This window comes from Setaria italica, chromosome I, assembly GCF_000263155.2.
Source record: "Setaria italica strain Yugu1 chromosome I, Setaria_italica_v2.0, whole genome shotgun sequence".
Lineage (NCBI taxonomy): Eukaryota > Viridiplantae > Streptophyta > Magnoliopsida > Poales > Poaceae > Setaria > Setaria italica.
This window is the reverse complement of record NC_028450.1, coordinates 21,077,648-21,090,057: the sequence shown is the minus strand read 5'-3', so window position 1 is coordinate 21,090,057 and position 12,410 is coordinate 21,077,648.

Here is a 12,410-nt window from a genome sequence, read left to right as displayed (position 1 = left end):
GATAATTTTGTCCAACAAGATTAATAACTCGAAGATATCTTTTTTCAAACTTGTGACTGCAAGCCGCGAGTTGGGTGATAGTACCCGGAGAGCTGAATAGCTTGGCGAATTTGCTTTTTACAAGTTGCGATCAAGCATAAATAGGTAGTTGTTTTATGATAAAAATAAATCTGCTTTATTAAATTGTAATTGTGGGAACTGAGGCCAATGGCCAATTTACATGAATATGTAAACTATGGGTTGAATCGACATAGGTGCTTGATGTTCCATGAGTTATCGACTTCTTTGCCACAGAGAGTTTGCAGCCTATACGACCAAGGTCTACTGACCTTGGAGATGATGAAAGGACCCTCCCATGGCGAATTCAGCTTGTGCAGGCCCTTGGTGTCCTGGGTACGAAGCTTGAGGACCATATCGCCTGTGTTGAACGAACGTTCTTTGATATTGCGATCATGATAGCGGCGGATTCCTTCAAGGTATCTTGCTAACTGGACGAGTGCTGCACAACAAGTTTCTTCAAGGTTGTCTAAGTCTAGACGTCTTGTTTCTTCTGCCGCACCCTCCTCGTACTAGTCGACTACTGGAGATTTCCACATGACGTCGGCGGGAAGGACAGCTTCTGATCCGTAGACTAGGAAGTAGGGTGAGTACCCTGTAAGCTTGCACGGCTGGGTACGAAGCCCCCACAGGACATTGGGTAACTCTTTGAGCCACTTGCCTCCTTTGGTGTTGCAAATATCATGTAGTCTTTTCTTGAGAGCTTCTAATAACATCCCGTTGGCGCACTCAACCTGACCATTGGCCCACGGATGAGCGATAGGGACGTACCGAATGTCGATCCCACTATTCTCGCTCTACTCACAGAACTCGTGGTTGTTGAAATTTGAGCCCAGATCTGTGATGATGCGATTGGGGAAGCCGTAGCGATGAACAATTTTGTCGAGGAAGTCAAGTACTCTGTCTACCTTGGGGCAGGTTACTAGCTTCACCTCGATCCACTTTGTAAATTTATCGATCGCCACGAGTACTCGGTTGAATCATCTAGGTACTGTAGGTAGTGGGCCAATCATATCTAGCCCCCAGCATGTGAAGGGTCAAGAGGGTAGTATGGTGATCAGCTTGTAGGCAGGAACGTGCTGCTACTTGGCAAAAAAATTGACACCCTTAGCATCGGCGGACTAGTTCTTCGGCGTCAATGAGAGTTGTAGGCCAATAGAATCCTGCCCTGAAAGCCTTGCTCACGATCATTCTTGATGATGCGTGATTGCTACAGATGCCTTTATGGATTTCCTCCAGTATGTCCTTGCCATCTTGCCTTGAGACGCACTTCATGAGTACTCCTAATGATGCGCCTTGTTTGTAGACCTTGTCCCCGACTAGAACGTAGTTCTTGCCTCGTCATGAGACTTGCTCTGCTTCTGTCTTGTCTGGAGGTAACTTGTGCTCCTTGATATAGTCGATGAAGGGGGTTCTCCACTCTATGTCAATCATCATAACCTCCCGATCTGGTGCATCATGGCCTTGATATGTGGTTTATGAAGGCGCCATCTCCACTATGGAAGGCTTGTGTAGTTCATGGATGAAGACCCCAGTTGGAACTTGAGCATGAGTAGATCCAAGCTTGGATAAGATGTCTACGACTACGTTATTGTCACGAGCCACATGATGAAACTCCAGACCAGAGAACTTGTTCTCTAGCTTGCGTACTTCCAGGCAATACGCATCCATGTTGTCCTTGTGGCGATTCCACTCGTCGTTGACTTGATTGATGACTACCAGCAAGTCGCCTAGATCATCAAATGCTTGATTCCCAGCGAAACTGCCAAGCGGGGCCCGTGCAGAAGCACTTCATATTCTACTTCATTGTTCACGCATAAGATTTGCAACACATATTTGAGTTGTTCACCTTTGGGAGAGATTAAAAGTACTCCTACGCCGGCGCCCTCGAGCTTGAAAGATCCATCGAAGTACATGACCCAATGCTCTGGGCGCTCTGCTGGCGTTGTTACTTGATTTTCCCGCCACTCTGCCATAAAATCGACTAGTGCTTGTGACTTGATGGCAGTCCTTGACTTGAATTCCATGGACAATGCTCTGAGTTCTACTACCCACTTGGGGATTCTTCCTGTTGCGTCTTGATTGTGGAGAATTTCTGCCAAGGGGAAGTATGTGTAAAAGAGATGTTGTGTTCCTGCAAGTAGTGTCGCAGCTTCCGTGAGGTAAGTAGTATTGCATATAGCAGTTTTTGAACTGCTGGCTACCTAGCTTTGGAATCTGATAACACCTCGCTGACGAAGTAGACAGGCCTCTATAGTTTATATACATGGCCTAGTCCCGATCTTTCAACCACGATCGCTGTGCTGACAACATTGGTAGTCGCAGCGATGTAGAGCAACAAGTCGTCATTGGGATTTGGCGCTGTGAGGACTGGTGGCTTTGATAGGAAGTCCTTCAACTGTTGAAGTGCTTGATCTACCTCCTCGATCCACTAGAATTTATCTTGCCGCTTGAATAGTTTGAAGAAGGGTAGTCCCCGCTCTCCAAGCCTTGAGATGAACCTGTTGAGGGCCGCCATGCATCCAGTCAGCTTCTTGAAATCCTTGATCTACGATGGAGCGTGCAAATTGGTTATGGCGGAGATCTTCTCAGGGTTGGCCTCAATCCCTCAGTGACTAATGATGAACCCGAGTAGTTTTCCAGAGGGTACACCGAACACGCACTTGGTTGGGTTAAGCTTCCATCGAAACTCTCGCCAGCTCATGAAAGTTTCTTCCAGATCCGCAATCAATTCGTTGGGATTTTTGGTCTTTACAACCACGTCATCCACGTATGCCTCTATGTTGCGATGTAGTTGTTTCTTGAAACACTCTTGGATGGCCCGTTGATAGGTGGCGCTTGCGTTCTTCAACCCAAAGGACATTGTAGTGTAGCAAAATGCTCCGTACGAGGTGATGGACGCAGTTATGATTTGGTCTTTTTCCTTAAGAGCTATCTGGTGGTACCCCGAGTAGCAATCAAGAAAACAGAGTAGAGCGCATCCAGCCGTCGAGTCAGTGACTTGATCAGTCCTAGGGAGCCCGAAAGGATCCTTTAGATAGTGCTTGTTGAGATCTGTGTAGTCAACACACATCCTCCACTCGTTGTTGTTTCTCTATCGCACCAAGACGGGATTGGCCAGCCACTCTGGATGATAGACTTCCTTTATAAAGCCAGCCGCGAGTAGTTTGGCCAACTCCTTTTTGATTGCGTCTCTTCTGTCTTGGGTGAATCGGCGAAGTTGTTGTCATTTTGGCATATCTTTAGGATCCACATTTTGTGAGTGCTCGATCAACTCCCTAGGCACCCCCGGCATATCTAATGGCTTTCATGCAAAGATGTCTCGGTTGGCCCAGAGGAAACTGACAAGCGTGTCTTCCTATTTGGGGTCCAACCCTGAGCCAATCAGGGCTGTCTTGAAGTTATCACCAGTCTCAAGGTCAATGGCTTTGATATCGACTTCACTTGCCGCTTGACCTTGGTTGCGCCTAACTTCTTCTCTGGGATCTCGAGTTCTGTTGGGAACAGTTTCTTGGAGGCAGCGAAGACTTGCATCATCAAATTTGGCACCTGAGTAGTCGTTGCCAGCTCCACAGCTTCTGTGTTGCAATCGTATGATCTCTTCAAGTCTCCACGCAGGAAGAGTACTCCCTTGGGTCCCGGCATCTTGAGTACTAAGCACACATAATGGGAGATGGCCATGAACTTGGCCAAGGTAGGTCTTCTGAGGATAGTGTGATATGATGTTTGAAAATTTTCTACCTCAAGCTGGATGTACTCTGTCCGGTAGTGATCTTTGATCTGAAGGTAACTGGCAAAACTATCTAACCAAGGGGTACAGCCGGTTGCCTGGGACAATCCCGTAGAATGGCGAGTTCGTCGGGGTGAGCATATCCGTTACGTCGAGGTCCATCTTCCTCAAAGTCTTGGCGAAGAGTAGGTTGAGACCATTGTCACCATCAATGAGTACTTTTATGAGTTTGGAGCCTGCGACTACTAGGTCAAGGATGAGAGGGTAGTGTCCAGGGTCTGAGAAACTAGTCAACTGATCCTACCTAGAGAAGGTGATTGGTATCTCGAACCACTTGAGGAACATAGGTGTTGCTGGTTCAATGGACATAATCTCCCGGAGGGCCTGTTTCTAGGACCGCTTTGTTGCAGTACTCGATGTGCCGTCGAAGATGATGTTGACGGTGTTGGACGAGTTCTGGAATTTTCCGTTGTCACCATCGTCTTTGTCTTCTCTGACCTTGTCCTTGTCCTTTGCTCCAGAAGGTTCCAGCAAATCTTTCATGACTCTGTGTAGACTATAGCAATCCATCGCCACTACAAGGTTTTGTCACTAGCGCAACGGCACAAAATCGTTGCAATAGGGGTCATTTCATTGCAATAGGGGTCTATTGCAATGATTTTGTGTCGTGGCGCTAAAAATCATGTCGTCGTGTAAAAGTGCGTTGCAATATGCTATTACAACGACACAGGCAGCTGTCGCAATAAGGTTGCGTTATTGCGACGACGTGTGTCATTGCAATAAGTGGATATTACAATGCCCATTGTCGTTGCAATAGTGGCTATTGCAACGGTAGGTGTCGTTGCTATAGAGGCTATTGCAACAACATTGCGCTGTTGCAAATAAGCGATAATGCAACGCAAGGATGTTGTTGCAATACAAGACCTATGCTATTGCAATATGCTAACAGGCTATCTCAACGAAATACTAGTCGTGACTATATGCGTCAACCATATCCCAATGAAATATGGATTGTCGCTATATGCTCAATAGATATCGCAACAACGAGAAGCGTCGTAATATGCTTCAACCATATCGCAATGAAATATATCGTGGTTATATGCGTACAGGGTATTGCAACACAATACGGGTCGTGTTATATGCTCAATGGATATAGCAACGACGTGAAATCGTCGTTATATGCCCATATATCACAATCATCATTTCAACCCAAAATACATATAATATTATATCAACCCATCAACTAAAAATAACATCCAAGTACATTAAAAAACAGTTTGACTCCTATCCAAAATAGCCAATCAATGTCACTGAAATAGTATATGGGAACTAATAAAATGGTTCGAAATCATATATAAATCTAACCGATTTCTGTCAAACAATGTGCTGGCAACACTATGCACAGGCATACACCAGTGCCTTCAGGTTCATAAACACGGTCTTCAGTAGTCAAGGAGTGGACCATCATTGACACTACCCTATTCGTCCTCAGCTCTGGTTCCAGATTTACCTGCATAAACTGAAAGACTTCATTTTCTTAGTAGGCAGGACTAGCAAAATGTACCTTAGATACACATACACACATAAGAATAATATTCTGAGGTATACATTTTCAGTTTTTTTTCAAGACAAGAAAGAAACTGTCACAATTTAACTACAACAAAGTATTGCTGCTACAGTTGAAAAGATGTTCAGAAGAATATCAAAGATGTATACATTCAGGAAAATGTTGGTTTGGTATATCTGAATTTAGCTGCTTCATTGACAATCTGCAACAAAAGTTGTATGAATTAGGTTTATCAAACAAAAATATGCTCAAAGCACAAAGCACCTAACAGGGATAATTCAAACTATTAAGAAGTATATACTGTTATGCACTCTAACTTAGCCAACAAAGTGCAGCCTATGCTTCCAAGTGCACATCATTCATAACTAACAATGTTTGAACATATATTTCCAAAAGTAAGGATACAACAGCATAATCCCTGTTCAAAACAAGTGAGACAACACTTCTACGAATATTTGAGTGATCAAATAGAGCTGCAAAAAAATTGTAGAAAAAAAGGAAGAGCCAGCAGACTTGACATCGATGACTCTCCATCACTGCAAGTTCTTTTTTTCTTTATTGAGAAAACACCTCTCTTCCCCTTACTTGCTAACATCTTTCTAGCACTGATAAAGACTAAAGGTCAACTCTAGGTTACAATGACCAGCAGGAAATTGGATGACAGAACATAACAAAACACCTTAACATGCAGAGAATATAATCACAGATCCACATGCAAGAGCTAGTGGATGAAAAATTTATCCAAAAATGATATCAATCAAGATTCACCATTGCAGAATCTCTTAAATAGTTAAGCAATTTGTTGTGTTGTGAATTTGCAGTGCTACATATACATGCATTATGCATAAAACTTCCTAAAAATAGCCAGTGGAAAGGTTATCGGTGAATATGTGTACAAGACCCAACTAACCTTCTTGTGTATATGTAATAACAACAATAAGATGTGCATAAACTTGTAATTGAATGGATTATATTGGATAAGTTATCATTCTGAAATTTAAGGTGGAGGTAGAAAACCATGTGCACATAGCAAGTAAATCACTCATTCAGCTCAACCCATCAAACAAGCAACAATGGTGAACATTGCCTAGGATAACCGCAGCAGCTTTGCTTCACTTTTTGGTATCTTTAAAATTATAAAAGATATGACAGTAAGAAAATACACCTTAAAAAATTAAGGGAGAAATCTTAGAACTGTGTTCAGATCCTTTATTTTTAGTATAATCCAAAGAGGGGTAAAACTGCAGTTGAATGTGAAGTACAGAATCTGTCTGAAATTTTGGGCAGCAGCATAAAAAAATCTATATCTCCCAAATCCCTTGTCCAAAAATTCTAAAATTTTGTCAGGATATACGTCTCTAAGGAACCTACAACTTTGTTATTATAGGTTTCCACGAATTCCATCCTTAAGATCATCTAATACATCTCTGAACATCTGCAGTTAACCATCTGGACATTCAGAAACAGCGTCCAAACAATATTCCATAACCAAAAGTATACTCCACAAAACCATGCGAAAATTTGACAGCAGTTAGATCTCATAATCTTCCACAACTTTTGTATGATCCACGTTTGGAGGAAAAATCATTTAGGTTGCCAAAACTACAAGGACAGCAGCACTGCCCGAGCTACAGGACAGCACACCTTAGATCGACCTTCAAACCGTGTTTTCCCCAATAAATCCACTAATCCTCAGGACCAAGAACCTTCTAAAAACATCAATTAGCAGATCTAAAGTGGATTCACCTCACCTTGGTCGTTCCCCAAACCCTAGGGCAGCAGGAAGATATGGGGAAAGGATCGATCTACATGGAAGATGCACCTTTCTTGCTCCTCTTGTTGTCCTCGATCCGTTTTTCTAGTTCCCCGCAAGGGTTTGCTGCTGTAAAGAGGGGATTTAGGGAAGGGAAACCATGGGAGTGCAGGGGAGGAGGAAGAAACGTGAGAAGGAAGAGAGGACCGGTCTGGATGAGATGGGAGGGGGGCAACGGGCCAGAGAAAGCTCTCCGGAGCCGGAGATCTCGTCAGGACATGGCTCCACGGACACCGCGGCGGCCTGGGGCTCCGGGAGGAGGAGGAGCGTGGCGTGGAGGGCGTTGATGTGGGCGAGGCCAGAGGAGGGCAACAAGGTGGCGGTGGGGTTAAAGGCTACTGGGAGAAGCCTGGGAGGGGGAGGGAGGAGCCCGGGCGACTAATGAGCGGCGGAGGATGGTGGATCTGCGGGGAGGAGGGCTCATGCAGCGTGTCTACGGAAGGGAGTGACGACAGGGAGAGGGAGGCGGGGAGAGGCGGAGGTGGGGAGGGAGGCGCCCGGATCTGAGGGAGGGTGAGGGAGGCATCTGGGAGGAGGAGGCCATGGGAGAAGTGGAGCTAGGGCGGTTGGGGAACGGCGTGGCGGGGAGAAGGCCGGCCGCAGGAGGAGGAGATCTGGGCGGAGGAGGCGAGGTGGGCGGGCGCGTGAGAGAAGGAGGGGGGCTGCGGCTGGAGGTGGAGGTGTGGGAGAGGCGAGTTAGCGTTTGTGGGGGTGGTCAGCTGATTTTATATCGTATGAGTGCGATCAAAATCATTGGATCGACGATAGACGGCCAAAAATAGTTGGGCCATTTGGGCCAAAATGGGCTTGATTCATTCCTTCTCTGCTTAATGTTTTTCTTTTTCTTTTTCATTTTATTACACTATCGTAAAGTAACACACAAATAAAATTACCTTAAATACACTAATATATTTTTAAAATGTATTAAACAACATCTAAGTTGTCATGTAGGAGTTTTATTAATTGTTTAATAGAATTACTATTTTCTATCATTTAAATGAATTTCTACACGCTTATCAAAAATAATTCTAAGTTGAACTATGTGTACCTCCAATAAGATTTAAAAAAATGCAAAAAATTACATTTAGACTTGTATGTTCAATTCTATCCCATATCTTGGAGATAGAAGAAACAATCAATTGTCTTCTAGGGACAATTCAAACTTCTATCTCCAAATTACTACATAATAATTACAATAATATCTAAATTTGTTCAGAAAATTCTACAAATCTACATGACAACATATTTTGGGTCTATAAGCTTGACATAAAAGTTTCATAAGATTTCACAAAAATTGGAGTGTACGGTGTTCATAAAATTGATATACCTCTGACATTGTTTGACACAACTCAAGTCAAACTTTGTGATTTGAATACCTCATAATATGTTTGAACTCGTATGCACCTCAAAATTGAACACAACCTTATGATAACCATAACATTGGAAAATATCAAATTACATTAGAAATTATTATGCAAAAACATGTTTTTTTCTATTCTCTATTTAGTTGGAAGAAAACATGTCAAATAAAAAAATTCAAGAAATAGCAATTAACATACAAATAAACACCACTAAAGAAAATATGGTGATTTTAGAAAAAATTAGAAAAAAACCTCATCAAATTTGGATAATGTATGATGGATAAATACCAGCTAAAAATTTTGATTCTAGATTAAAAAGAGAAAGATCAACTATTCATGTGTTCTTTAATCCAAATCAGTTGATCAGTATCGTATTGTATAAAAAGCTCTTGTGCTATGACAAAGCCCACCTGAGCTAGTAGCCCAATGGTAAGGTATGTGTGGTTTGTGTCTGAGGTCATGGGTTCGATTCCCTTGGCCCTCACTATTTTTTTGCCCAATTTACGTGGCCTCACTATTTTTTTGCCCTATTTACGTGGCCTGGCTGCTTGCTGGTCCGGCGCAGGGAGGAAGCGGGCCGAGCAAGAATGGCGTAGGCAACGGAAGTGGGCCGAGCGGAGCTGGGTTCTCGCTGCTCTTCCGGGCCGAGCGGAGCTGGGTTCTCGCTGCTGGGCTGAGAGAGATTTGTTAAGTAGAAATAATGCAACTATCTAGCACAAATGGTGTAGTGGTGTGGTGGTAATGCTAGTACTGCTTGAGACTCATGGTGCTAGGTTCGAATCCCTTTTCCCGGATCCAGTGGCACGGCAGCCGGGGCGTGGCGCAGCCTCGAGGAGTGGTGACTAGGCCAGTGTGGCCCGAATCCGGAGCAGATCAGAGCAGCGCGGCGCGAATCTGGAGGCGCGGCGGCCAGGGCTGCACGGATCCAGAGGCGCGATGGTCGGGGCTGTGCAGCCATGACGACAGGCCGCGCCTCCACCTCCGCTCACGAAGTAAACTTTGCAACTCCAAATTACACAAAAGAAAATATCTCCGTCTTCTCCAAGTATATTGACTGGAGCAACAACTCCATCACCAATGTAGGCGTCATCAGAATCATCTTTGTCTTCTGGTATTTCCGCATGATCCGGTTCAGGCTTGGGCACCACCTTTTGAAGTACAGATGCATCACCAGATAACCCTTGCACGTGTTGCCTAATCCAGTTTGTCAAAGCCTCCTGATGGTCCTCAACATTCATTTATTCCACTCCTGTGATAACCAAGTCCACATTTGTATCACCAACACTGTCCTCTACTTCCGGCATGGCAAACAGGGTCCTAGGTTTCATTTTGAGGACACTGCACCATTTAGTTCCTTTCTTCCCGCCTTTCATGTAACACACTTGCTCCACTTGTGTTGCCAGGATGTATGGATCATCTGAGTAGCGAAACTGAGTGGTATCAATATCGATAATCCCAAATTTATCTTTACTGTACCCTCTGGATTTGCTTTTATTTGGTGCAGGAACATCATACCAATCACACTCGAACAATGTGACTTCATGCTGTTTAGCAAAATAAAGGGTGATGATTTTTTTAATCACTCCATACCATTCCATGCCATCACTGCACTTGACGACAACACCATTGTTCTGTGTTGACGACAACACCACTGTTCTGTGTTGATAGACTTTTCTCCATTGTTCTGCCTCCCAAGCAATATGAACATGTAAGTGCATCATAATATCAAAAATGTTGGAGGGAATATCATCTCAAGCCTCTCAGCTCGTGAAAAAAGCGGAGGAGAAGCGGAGGAGATGAGTCGTGCGAAGAAGAAGGGGAGGCGACGCTAGGACCACATAGACCAGGATTAGGCCTCTCAGCTCGTGAAAGAAAGCCCTGCCATATGTGTGGGCCAAAATAAAGGCCCACCAACATAACCAAGCTAGCGGCACCCACAAACTCATCTATTGCAACCATGCGTTCCCCTATATTGCAACGACTATATATTATTGCAATAGCACCTACTGTATAGCAACGGTTTCAGTATTTGTTGCTATAACCAAGATTTCTTTTGCAACAATACCATTTTCGTTGCTATATCTAATACTAGTTGCAGCAATTCATATTAGTGTTGCAATATCTAAGACTCATTTGCAACATTTTCTATTTTCGTTGCAATAACCAAGATTTCTTTTGCAACCACACCATTTTCGTTGTAATAACCAAGATATCTTTTGCAACAACACCGAGTTCGTTGCTATATCTAAGACTCTTTTGCAACGCACGATAGTACTTATCGCAACGTATTATAATCGTTGCAATATGGACAACTAATTGCCACCACTATAAAATAGCGTGGCAATACGTCGCCGCAATTACAACCAACAAATATTCGTTGCGATATAGCGTGCTTATTGCAACGACTAAGTTGTTGTCGCAACGCTACACAAATGGTGGCAATATGACACCCCTGTTGCAACCAAAACGGACTATTGTCGTAATAACCCCTAAGTATTGCAACGAAAATCGCCTGTTGCAAAAAAAATGGTCGCATTAGTGACAAAACCTTGTAGTGCGCAGAGCACTTATGGTGTGGGTGCCACAGGCACTGCTTCTTCAGGAGCTCATTGAATGGAGTCCTTCTTGATTCCTGCCACCTTTCTTGGAAGACTGGGACATTGCCGCAACAGTATTATCTAGCTTCCTCTTGCGATTTTGACCACCCGAGTAGTTGCCTCAGTTGTCATTGTTGGGACGATCGCTACGAATCTTGTCATTGCATTGGCCATTATTCTAATTGTTATTGTTCTGACCTCTGTTGCGAGTAGACTCGAACCTCTCGATCTTCCTATCTTCTTCATCCGCCTAGGCTTGTATCATGATCTTGAGAGACTTGATATCTTCCGGGCATCACCTGCCAAAATCTTGAATATTCAGCAGTCATAGACACTGTTCTGGAAGCAATCTATGACGTCGCATTCCATGATATCCACGATAGTGGCCTTATTATTGAAGAAATGGCGTAGATAACTGCGCAGGGTCTCTCCTTGTTGCTGCTTGACTTGGGATAAGTCGATCCTGTTGCTAGGATGCTGCATTGCTCCTGCGAAGTTGCTTGTGAACGCCGCCTTAAGGTGCTTCCACGTGTCAATGGAATTCTTCTCTAGTGACTCGAGCCATGTGATTGGCCCTACCTCCATGCAGATGGGGAAGTAGATGACCTTAGTGTCGTCTTTCCTCCCACCGCCTGAACTAACAACGAGTAGCACTGCAACCATTGGACTGGGTCCTACTTGCCATCGTACTTGGTGATACCCGAAGGTTTAAACTTGTAGGGTAGAAATGTCTTTCGTACTCATTTTGAGAAAGCGGGGAACCCGTCAAAATCCTCAGGTACTCGAATCCTCTCCTAGGTACTCAACTTCTTGCTCGCGCTCACGGCGACGCCCTTCAATGATTGTTCGGGAGTCGCGACTGTTGTTGATCTTCTGATGAAGGTCATGTATTGGGGGTTTAGGCTCTAGGTGGGGCCTACGATGCCACGGCCTCCTGAGGGCCCTACTAGACTACCCTCTGCCCCGGTTGGCTTGGTCTGGCACCCTCAATTCTGGCACCCTTGATTCTAGCACCTTCGTTTCAACTCGGTCTAACGCCTTCATTGCGACTTGGCTGCCTAAGGCTACCGCCATGATGGGATGAGGTGTGTCGAACCGAATGTATCGAGCTTTGCTGATCAAGTTGCTCATATGCGCATTCCGCCAGCTGAGCTAGTTGCCTGGTGTACTTGGTTTGTGGCATTGCCCGAGTAATCAGGTCAATGGATGCGATGGTGGCGAGAGAAGTATGATGTTGACGCGACTGAACTGCTTCAAACGCATGATCCAAGTTTATGATCGGTAG